Raw genomic sequence first — 12,108 nt, forward strand, 5'->3', positions numbered from 1 at the left:
TCTGAACTGCAAATGGAATAACATCTATTTATTTATTTTAAAGATTTTATTTATTTATTTGAAAGAGAATGAGATAGAGCATGAGAGGGGGGAGGGTCAGAGGGAGAAGCAGACTCCCCGCCGAGCAGGGAGCCCGATGCGGGACTCGATCCCGGGACTCCAGGATCATGACCTGAGCCGAAGGCAGTCGCTCAACCAACTGAGCCACCCAGGCGCCCCTGGCCAGCTCAGTATTAAAGGAAGAGACCAGCGCTCCCCGAGGAGGTACTCGTGGCTTCTTTTTTTTTTCTTCCTCTGAAAAAGTTTTTAAAAAGTTATTAAATATTTCAAATGTTTTATAAGATACAGATAAAAACATAACAGTACACATTTACCTTACCCGGGTTTTAAAATTATTAACATTTGGCCGCATGTGCTTAGATTAAAAAACCGGAAGGAAGGAAGGGAGGAAGGAAGGAAGGAAGGAAGGGAGGAAGGAAGGAAGGGAGGGAGGAAGGGAGGGAGGAAGGGAGGAAGGAAGGGAGGGAGGAAGGAAGGAAGGAACATTTAAGTTGGAGTCAAAATGCCTCCTCAATCTCAACTGAGATAACTGCGTCTCCCCAAAGGTAATAACTTTTTTATTCATGTGCCTTTTTCCTGCTCATGTTTTTATACTTTTTCTATATATTTGTTCGTAAGTATACACACACACACATATGTGTGTGTTTTAATATTTTACATAAAGGGTATCATACCGAAAATGACATTTTGTAACTTGCACTTTTAACATATTTAAGATTAATCTATGTTGAAATATGTAGATATTCATTTTAACTGAGTATACTATGTCATTGTACGATGCTGAAACCACTATTGGAGGACAGTCCTTCTAATCGAGTCACAGACAGACAGTGCTGCAGTGGACTGTTTGCATACCGGTCTGTCTTTTCCTGTACCTATCCCAGTGGCAAATCCTTAAGGGGAAATGGATTCCTCGAAGGGTGTGAGCATCGTCTACATTCACAGAGACTGCAGAATTGCCTTCCTAAGTGGCTGTGCACATCGACACCCCATTAGTAATATGTGAGTTCTTGTTGCTCAACATCCTTGCGAACATTGGGTATCACCAAACTTGGATTTTAGTCGTTCTGTTAAGTGTGAAATGGTATCTATCTCCTTTGTGATTATAACTGGCCTTTCCCTGGTCAGGAGAGAGGAAGATTTTTTCATGTGTGTTGGATGTCAGAGGCTTCTCTTTTATTAGCTGTTTCTATTCTTTGCTCATTTTTCCATTGGGTTGTTGACTTTTTCTTATGGGTTTGTATTTCCTTCTGTTTTGAGATATTAATCCTTTCTTGGTTAAAATAGGAGTGGCAAAATATGACTGGTTCTGCTTTCTGCTGGTGGATGTGGCTGTCTCTCTTATTAAAGTGGTGTCAACGGACACTTTGGTTTGGACTTGGCGATGGAGAGGAACAGTTAGCTTTCCATTTAGCTTCGGTTTTTGGCTATTCAGGTGCAGGCAAAAATATTCATTAGGCCCAGCCTAGTTCACTACAGTACTGCAATGATATTTGGGCTGAACCTCCTCAAAAAGAGTTACCTGTTTTGTTTTCTTCTCTGTGCACCTCGTAGGAATGGGTGGCTAGGATCCCATAGGATCCCAATGATCTTAGCCCTATGTTTCTCATGGCTACCTGCACATTCAAATCTCCTGGGGGAACTTGCAAAAATAGTATGGATAACCTGGCTTTACCCCCAAAACAATTAAATCAGACTTTCTGAGGATGGATTCCAGGCATCAACATTTTAAAACTTTCCAGGTGATTCTAATGTGCAGCCAGGATGCTGAACTATGGCCTTCAACAAATACCCTCTAAACCATGGCCCGTTGTTACTTTCCACACTTTGAAGTTTAAGTCAAGACACCTGCCCTCATTAAGAATTGTTAATTAGCTCTGGGGAGAGGTTAAGAGTTCTCTATGCAGATATGAAATAACTATAAACACATGTATTTTTAAAAGGCCAAGAGACTGATGACTATGTGATACAACAAAGCTTCTAAATCACATGCAGCGTTGAGGTCAGCAAGCTAGGGAGTTCTATATTCCCATTTCCTACGCCCTCCATTATTTGATCTTTGTTTTGGTCTCCTTGGAAGACAAAGATGCTCAGTCTATAACATTTTTGCAGCTGGAACTGTGGTCCCTGGAGCCTGAAGCCTTCATTTTACGCTGAGGGTTGTGATGGTGACCCTGCAGGATTTATAGTATTTTTCTGTCCTGATTACTCCCTTGTACTCAGAATCCCTGTACTCAGAATCTCCTCTGCTATGTTGTGCTGCATTTTGGCTCCACAAAGGACCCCTTTGGCACTGACCACCCTAGATCCTATTCTCCAGGGCATCTGGGAACTTCCCTTGGCTTCGAAGCCTTCTTGGAGGTAGGGCCCAAAGTGTCCAGCACACATCACGGGGAAGAACAGAGGTTCTTGGAAGATGCTGGGTCTCTGTCGACAAATGTTTCCAGATTTCCCTTTGAGGCTGCCCTATTCCAGAGGAATAAGGACAAGACTTCTTTTTGGCATTGGCAGACTGTTCAGATGCAGTCCCGGGGTGTATGAGCAGAAGGTAAAGGGGCTATTTTCAAAAGAGCACGTGTCTCAACTTGAAAGGAAACGTCTGCTGAATGTAACTACTAGATGCTCCTTTTCTCTAACAGTTAGAAACTCACTGATAAATGATGGAAGGCCCAAAACTTTGCATCGTCCCCTCTCCCCACTACCCCAGGTCGACACCGACTTCTGGCCCATTCTTCATCACTCTCACCTCCACCAATGACGGCTACGCTTTTTAACCTCTTTCCGTGCCAGGGCTGTGGGTCTTTTCCTTTATCTTGTTTTCCACTTCATCTCTTAATTTTTTCTGAAAGAGTGTTATGCTTTTTTCCATGCTAATCTTTTGCTTTGAGGCTTGGGTTGCTTTTAAAGCCTTTTTTAGTGCCCCCATCAGAAGGTTTACCCCACTCTTGAACTTTCGGTGCTACCTCAGGAGGACGGGTCTGGAAGGGAACAACAACAAGGTAATTCGCTTTTTCTTTATAAAATTTTCCTTACTTTCTTAAAATAGGCACGTGAGACTTCAGTTAAAAATATTAGAAAGTACATTTAGTCACAAAACTGAAAAAAGTGCACCCTTTGTTGGAATTTATGCAACCCCATTATATGTACATTTTGTGATAAATTTATGATTCTACATATGTACATGTATAAATACATAAATATCAATACGTTAGTGTGTATAAAGCACTAAAGACACTGTCCGGCACATAGTAAATGAACAAAAACGAATAGATGTGCCATCATTCGGCAAAACAAAGGATTCGTGTGGAAACTGTAGGTGAGAGGAAATTCCGAGTTAAGGGCAAAAATACAGCGCTGGGCCCAGAGTGGAGTGCACTTCTCTGCTGATGAGCAACTGCTGATGTTTTCTTTGTTCTCATCCCAGAAACTGGAATGAGTTAAAGTCAAGGAACATGCTGAGCTTTAACTCCTTCCATAGTTCCAAAGTGACACAACGCATGATTTAAAGCCAGACAGCCTGCCCAGGGTTTTAGCTCTTAGTGGAAGTTGTCTGTCTTTGATTGATGACATAGGACTAGGAGTTCTGAACACCCATTGTGACTGACCCGGGGCTGAATGCAGTAGGGCAAAGGGTTTGCTGCATTCCCATAATTTTTTTCTGGCTCCAGTCAAAGCCCTTGGATTTGAGAAGCTGTGGGATTCACCCAGGACTGGTTGGCTGGTCCTGGACCCAGCATCTGCTGACGGAACCCCAAGGAGTCGAGGCTATTTGCATGCCAGACCAGGGCACCCGAACCTTGAGACTGAGAATAGGCTCTGGGTACTGACTCGGGCTTTGGCCATCCACAGAACTGGGGTTGGGTCCAAGCTAAGTTCCACTGTGAGCAGGAGGCAAGGTCAAGCAGGAGCCGTCCTAGCCCAGATGGCCTGACAGATAGAATCCATGTCAGACTCCTGCCCAGCAGGGAGGTCAGACAGCACTTGTTCTGACCTCAGCTCCATGGGTTCAGCCAGTCCTGGGTCAGCTTTGGTTTTGGCCCAGTTGAGTTGGTATCAGTGCGCTCTTGCAACTTAAAAGTAACCACAAATAGGAGAGAATTACCTTTGCAATATAGTTTTTGCAAATACATCCATTTGATCATCATACTTTGTAGCTGCATTTCTTTTGTTGTTATTGTTAGAAAAAAAAAATGTCCATCCTAGGGGCGCCTGGGCGGCTCAGTCAGTTAAGCATCTGCCTTTGGCTCAAGTCATGATCTCAGGGTCCTGGGATCGAGCCCCGCATTGGGCTCCTTGCTTCTCCCTCTGCCTCTGCCCACCGCTCTGCCTACTGTGTTCTCTGTCGAATACATAAATAAAATCTTTAAAAAAAAGTCTGAATCCTAAACTAACAAAAAACTGTATTAAGATGTTACATTGGTGGTTAGAAATGATGCTCTCGGTAAATTTCTTTTTAAAGTGTAACTTGTTTTCATTGGCGTAGAAAATTCCCCAGGGACTTGTGAAAACGTACAGGGGCTGCTTTGTGCTCTTAGGCGCTAATTCAAGGCATTGTTGATGGATCAATAATGCTACAACTCTTTAAACTTCTGAGAGAATTCATCCTGCTGGGGTTTCTTTAAGTTTAAGGGAAAATATTTTTAAGAGGCTTACTTTGATGGGGGAGAATTAGTTGTGGATTCGTGATTGCTTAGGGAGGGAGAGTTTGGGAACTTTCCTAATGAGCCCATTCTGAGTGAGGAGCCAAGTCCAGCCCCTGGGACCACACACTCACATCCTTCCGGCTATTGTAGCTGTGGAGGGAAGTCCAGGAGTACCTCCTGTCCTGAGACAACTGGTTAGGGTGGGGACCGGTCAGAAATCAAAGCAAAATACCAGAAGCTCTCTCTGTCCGTGTCCCGGGCTTAAATTCTTACTTGATTCGTTGAGCCTACTTAAGCCCCCTGAATTGGTGCCCTTTGAGAACCTGACTCTCCCCAAAGGATAGGTTTTTTTTTTTTTTTTTTTTATAATTACTGTATGATGAAGTCAGCCATACTAGAAATTAATCCTATGCACGTTTAATATGTAAAATTGCTGAATGGTTCAGGTTCATTCTTTCATTTTAGTTCTCCCAAGACCTATCCTGGCCAAAATGTTGATTGTAATATTTAGAAATGGCCTGAGCACTTCAGTTTTTATTAAGACAGATGTGCTTCTAGTTGGACAGTCTTTTACTATCTGTGTTTACCTGATAACAAAGCAGAGATTCAACAAATACTTATTATGTAAATGAATACAGACTACAGTAGGGTTTCAGTTCTATTTCGAAGCATTTATCAAGTACCTGGTATATCCAGGAAGAATGGACACAAACTCCTGCTCCCGAATCTGGCCAATCTCAACCTCACACTTGCTGTGTCAACCAAATAATTAAGAGATGATTCCCCTCCCATCGAATCACTTATTCCTTGAGCACAAGTTTAATTTCTACATATTATGCAATGGAGTCAACAAGTGAGGTTTTCTCAACCTGGACACTATTGGCATTTTGGACTAGATAATTCTTTGTTGTGGGGACTGCCCTGTGCACCGTGGGGGTATTTAGCAGCCTCTCTGGGTGCTGGTAGGACACACACCCCTGCTTATGACAACCAAAAATGTTTCTAGGCATTGCCAAACATCCTTTGGTGGGGGGGGGGGGGGGTTGGGGGGATCATCCTGAGTTAGAAACCATGGCTCTCTATAAAAGAGTAGTATGTGGTTATGCCATCTTACACAATAGTAAAATTACAGAAAAACCCAGTAACCCATTTGTTGTTGTTGTCGTTCAGTGAAGGTGTTTTGTAATATTCTGCTCTGAGGAACATACACTGAATGGACTTTTCTCTGAGAAGCAAGGTTTTTGCTTATGGGAACAGGAAGTGTTGTTTTAGAGCAGAGATTTGTAGTTAAAAAACTTAGAAAAATTAAATATAATTTCTTTGAAACAGAATGATGGGAAAATGAAGACCCAAATAGTCAAATCCTCGCCCTGGTGGACTCTAACATTTAAAGAAGTAAAGTATAATGCAATAAAACATTAATACAAGAAGGTAAAAATGGAAAACAAATGTCTCCCCCTTCCCTGATCCCCCTAACTCTCCCCAAATCTAACCACTTTAAACATTTTTTTTTTTAATTTCAGGAAAAAGAATGTTTACAATCAGGAAGGTTTAAGCTCTCCTTGGGGGGACTGGAATAGATACAGGTGTGAACTTGGAAATAGGGCAGTGGCTTGAAGCTAATACCAATTCTGAATAAATCAGAAAGAAAGACCTGGACTTTGAGACTATTCATTACTTATCTCCCCTCCCTAGGAAGGGATAGTCTTCTTTTTCCCAGGCTGCACTGCCTGCGTACTTGAGAAATTAAGCTGTTTTAGTTTAAATCTGATAGGGTTTTCACTCCTAGAAGAAGCTTGCTGAGACTGGTCTTTGGCAGGGAGTTCTGTCCCCCTCTTTGTTAAGGCTGACCTGCTGTGTTGGTGCCAGGGACTCATTTACGGCCTTTCTTCCTTGGTACACAGGGCACCCACTCTTTCACTGCATTAGCATGTTGTTCTGAAGAGAACAATTCGGCCTTTGTCGTCATGCCGAGGTTCCCCTCCCCAGGCCCCGTGAATGGACACAGGTCTCTAGAGAAATGGGCACCCATCGGTACAGTAGTTCCTGTCCTCTCCTTAAAAGGTGCCCGTGGATTACAGTGACTTTACTTAATGAGTTGGCTCTTCAGAAAGTCCCGAATTTGTTTGACGTCCTGAAGCACTTCGAGCTCTTTATTTAAAGCTGTAGACTTTATGAAGAATTTCCTAGTATTCTCGAAGCATGCTTTTCCTCCGGTGAATGAATCTCTTTATGTGTTCTAGCCACTAACACCCTAAAGTTCAGATGCATACGAGTAAAAGAGGGCATTTGTAAGAGGAAAACAAGATTTCAGGACAACAGGTTTTTTGGACTATTTGTGAACTTCCATGACCTTTCCCTTCTTAATATATTACCATTTGTCCATTCACATTTTCATGCAGTCACAGACATTGATTAAACAACAACTGTATGCGAGAGACTGTGTTGGGCACTGTGTGGGGTACAAAGGAGGGAGCAGGTCAGAGAGGCCGAGAGCTCCGAGTTTAGATCAGAACACTTAGCAGCTTTGCCTCTTCTGGGCTATGTGATCTTGAGCAAGTCCCTTCCCCTGTCTCAGATTCCACATCTGAAAAATTATGAGGATTAATTGATACATGCTTGCAAAGCACATACTGCCAAGCATCTTCTAACCACTTGTTTGATGTTCATGGAAAAAAGGCAAATAATTTTATCCTGTGTGGTCAAGACTAATAAATGCTCTGCGAAGTCAGAAGGAGGACATATTCACAGAGTGAGTAGCACGAACCTATGGTTTAACACAGAAGGGATGGCCTTCTAGGTTACCTCCGCTCCCAGTGACTCAGGGATCCTGCCTCCTTCCATCCGTGGCCTTCTAGAGGTTCAGAATCCTTCACTTCAAAGTACGTGAGTAGGAAAAAAGAGAGTAGGTATGAAATAGTGCTTGGGATGTCTTATAGAGAAGCCTGTCTATTAGTTATCTATTGTTGTGAAACAAACGACCTCAAACTTAGGCACTTAAAAAAACTCACAGTTTCTGCCGACCAAAAATTCTACAGCAGCTTAGCCGGTGGTTCTAGCTTTGGGACTCTCCTAAGGCTGGAATTCAGATTTGGCTGGGCTGCAGTCATCTGAAGGCTTGAATGAGATGGGAGGATCTTCTTCCAAGAGGGCTCACTCACATGGCTGTTGGCAGAACGTCTCAGTTCTTTGCTGGCTGTTGGCAGGAGGCCTCGGTTTCTTGCACGTGGACCTCTCCACTGGGCTGTTTGAGTATTATTACAATATGGTAGCTGGCTTCCCCCAGAGCCAGTGATCTGAGAGGGAGAGCAAGGGGAAAGCGCTAATGCCTTTTATGATCTAGTCTCAGAAGCCACATACTGTCATTAGAAGAGAGTCACTAAGTGCCACCCACAGCAGGAGAAGTAGAATTAAGCTCCAATTCTTGAAAGGAGGGGTATCACAGAATTTGTGGACCGAACATAAGTTGAGCACAGAGCTCCTAAAGCCCTGGGAATTTCCTAAGTGGTAAGAGGAGATAAAGGGGAAAGGAGTGTCTTTGGTTATTTAGAAGAAGCCCCTTTCAACCACACCTCAGTTTATTTTAATGAGGTGACTTTTGGAAAGACCCGAGGGTGAGGAGAACCAGCCTTGTGCTTAGAGGGTTGGCATTTTCGGCCCACTCTCTACAACTTTCAGTGAGGGACTAAAGGTTGAGTTCATCACCAATCATGCCTATACCATAAAGCTTCCCAAAAAATCCCCAAAGGATCAATTCATAGAGCTTCTTGGCTGGTGAACACATCCACATGCTAGGAGGGTAGTGCACCCCAGCTCCACGGGAAGAGAACCTCTTGTGCTAAGGACCCTTCCGGCCCTTCCCCTGTGTATCTTTTCTTCTGGTTGTTAGTCTATATCCTTTATCATAGCCTTTATAATAAACTGGTAAATGTAAGCAAGTGTTTCCCTAAGTTTTGTGAGCGATTCTAGGAAATTACCAAACCTGAGGAGGGGATTGTGGGAACACCGATTTATAGCCAGTTGGTTAGAGGTGCAGGTGATAACGCCGGATGTGCAATTGCATCTGGATTGAGGGGACAGTCTTGTGGATCAGGGCCCTTTTGGGAGCTGAATGCTAACTCCAGGTGGATCCTGTCAGAACTGGATTGGACAGGATGCCCAGCTGGTGCTGGAGAACTGGTCGGAGTGGGGACCCCCCTCCACACACACACATGCACACCTGGTTGCAGAAGTGAGTAGAACAGTGGAGGAAAACTTCACTGAAAAAAAGGAAAGGAAAAGTCTTAACAGGTTCCAATTCCTTGGATCCTCATTAGCTGTGTCCCTTGGGGCAGTTTACTTATTCTCTGTCAGTCTCAGTTTCTTCATCTGTACAGTGGGAACAATAGTAACCCTTTTAATGGGTGTTAGGATTTGAGAAAACATGTATAAAATACTTAGGGTAGCAAATGGTAGCTCTAGTAATCAATGGAAGCTCTTTGTGGTAAATAAAGAAATAGTCCTAGAGAGTTTTAACAACTTAATTAGAAATTGGATTAGAACCTCACATGAGAACCAGTATGAACATAGGCATAGAGATTCAAAATAACACCTGGGTCTGGAATAGAGGTGGCAGGAGAAGGTTTGAGCAGAGAGGGACAGGGCAACACCAGCCCTTGAAAGCAAGAGAAGAACTTGAGCTGATGGAGTAGAGAGGATATGATCGTAAATTCTTGGGCAGGGAGGTGTTTTATGCAAACATATTCTGAGATTCAGTTGCAAATAGATGAATGATATAATTAATACAATAGACTTTGAATCAAGAATAGGAATACTCATTCAGCCACCAAGCTCAGTAGAGAAGGATCTACTAAAAAGCACCCAGAGGCTTTCATTATGTAGTCAAGGAAACGAGGAGACTAAAAAAGATATCACCAAAGAAACACTGTTTTGAAAATATCTGTACAAGAAAGAGGAAAACCAGCTACATATTCTGTACCCATGTTCCCATGGCAGCATGCGTCTATATAGAGTGCCTGTCCCATAAAGCTCAGGTATAGTTGTGTGTGTGTGCGCGCGCGCGTGCGCTAAGGGCAGGTGTGGAGGATTCCTACCCAACCCATGTGATATTGCAGTTGGGGGAGAGGTGATAAACACATACCCACCATAGGTAGATGAGAAATTTCCAGGAGCTTTTTGAGCTTTTAGCTCTTCTGGAAAATGATCGGTGGAGTAGGAATAGCATCTCAGAAGTCCCTTTGGTCAACATAGAAAATATCAACTGGAACCCGGGATCTCAAATGTCTGCAAATAGAGAGGTGCCCTGGGTAGTAGTGGGGTGAGCACTGTAATGTCGTGGAAAGAAGGGAAGACATGGGGCCAGATGGACCTGCATCAGGATCCGGTCTGAGTACTAACGCGCTGTGGGGCCTTTGGCAATCTGTCTTATCGGTACATTAGTGTCTGAGACTCCTCTCTGAAAGAGAGTGATAAAATTGACCTTTAGTGGTGTGAGAATCCATGGAGGCATCTTAAATACCAGTACCAGGCCTATAGGAGCCACCTAACATGCTTCTTTCTCCTCTCTCCCTTCTCTTCTCAGTAAGAGACTCTTAAACTTGAGAGTACAGAAGAGTCACGTGGGAGATGCAGGCCTTGCCTCCCACTTGAGAATCTGATCCAACAGCCTTGGGCAGGGTGGGGGGGTGGTGTCCAGGAATCTGCGTATTTCCCCAGGGCCACAGGAGATCTGAGGAGGCGATCCACCAACCCTACATCTGAAAACACTGTCCTAGAGGAGATACAAACTAGAGAAACCTGGAAATAAAGGATAAGATCTCAAGTGAACACCAAGGGTTCCTTCCTGGCTATTTTTATTATGCAGGGGATGAGGAGGGGTTGTTGGGGAAAGTCACATCACTTTTCGGAGATGCCTGTCACACTGACCCCAGGCCAGTCGGCCACATTTACAGCAAAAGCTTCATTTGTAAATTGAATGCCTGTAAGCTCCTTGGGTAAGGCCGGATGAGGAAACTGGGTGCCACAGAAGCTGTGCTCTGCCCAAATCCATAGTGTTGGTTCATTTGTGACTTCATCGCTTTGCTTCTTTCATGAATTACTGCCTCTTATAGGAAGCTTACGGGAAAGTACAGGACCTGTTCTCTGCCCTCAAAACCAGATGATGTTAAAATAGGACAGTTTGACTCTCTGTAAAGACAACAGTACAGAATGTGATGAAAGAAGAAACAAAGCGGTAAGAGATAACATGTTGTGTAGTCATGGGAGTTCAGGGGATGGGCATCCAAGAACTGTTTACTGGAGGCTTCTTCGGGACCTGGGCTGGGACTTGAAAAGAGAGTTTGATTTGGACAGATAGAGTGAGCAGAAGGCATTTCAGCTTTCCCCCTTCATCAAGTACTTCTTTTTTATTTGTTTGGTGAATCCTTCCATATCCCTTCCATATCCTACCACATATCTTGTTTTTAGATGTGTTACTAAGTTTTGTCGTCATTGTTCAAACCATTACCTCTGCCCTTCATTATTGATTATACTGTTTCTTGGGGAAAATGAGAACTCTTGTATTTCTTCTACCCTAGACAACTGTTGGGTAAATCCACCTCTATATTTTCTGAAATACATTTTAGAGTAAATTTCTGATGTTCTAAAAAAAACAACAACAATCCATTCACAAGTGCAAAGCATGTGATTTGATCAGTTAATTAGGGAAGAATTCAAATCACTGTCATATATAGTTGTCCCGTTGAAAAGCTTTGTACTTATTTTTCCAATAAGTTTAATAAATGCTTGTTATAGACCAGGGAGGTCAATGCAGAGTAGAGAAGCAGCACTGAGCACCTCCTGGGTTGGCTCTGTGGCTGCAGAACTATATGAGGCGGAGATTGATCCCAAGAATGAAGGGCACCGGTTATGCATCCGACCTGGGTGACCCAGAGGAATAGTATCCCCACGAACCGAGGACAGCTCTATCTGTAGAGCCTGCCACACGACGGCAGCTGGCCTTGGGGATGAGGCGACAGACCGTTGCCAGGCACCAGAATGATAAAGTCAGTGTTTCTCCCAACCTGATTTCCAAATCAGGTAAAAAGCAAAGGAGTCTCATTCAGCCTGCCGTGTCCTGACGCTGCCTGGCTCTGCAGGTCTCTCTAAATAGCTCCAATCCCTTACCTGGAGCTGTGGAGATGCTCGCTAACGAGAAAGGGTCCTAGTATGTATTAGGCTCCTGTTAGCTGCTGAGTGCTGTACAGATGTCAGTCCTTAAACCTCACATCTGCTTTATGTTTAAGAATGTTCTCTACCTGCTGGATCTCTTTTTTATTACGTAGGTAATACAGTAAATTATAAGAGCCAAAGATTAATTAAATGGTACATTGATGCAGAACAGTACTGGTTTATTTGACTCCAGAGT

At 43.5% G+C, this 12,108-nt stretch overlaps 1 long non-coding RNA gene across 1 annotated transcript; it reads right to left on the reverse strand.

The window, feature by feature from the left end:
• Positions 1-738: 738 nt before the first annotated feature.
• On the reverse strand, positions 739-8,262 carry LOC135361678 (uncharacterized). The gene is made up of 3 exons (XR_010405360.1): positions 7,715-8,262; positions 4,163-4,399; positions 739-3,038 (listed from the first exon to the last, which is right to left on the reverse strand). It is a non-coding gene; the product is annotated as an uncharacterized LOC135361678 (long non-coding RNA).
• Positions 8,263-12,108: the final 3,846 nt, after the last annotated feature.

Source organism: Mirounga angustirostris, unplaced genomic scaffold (assembly GCF_029215605.1).
Source record: "Mirounga angustirostris isolate CCGP_5_RB_7025 unplaced genomic scaffold, mMirAng1.0.hap1 SCAF_10, whole genome shotgun sequence".
In the NCBI taxonomy this organism is placed as follows: Eukaryota; Metazoa; Chordata; class Mammalia; order Carnivora; family Phocidae; genus Mirounga; species Mirounga angustirostris.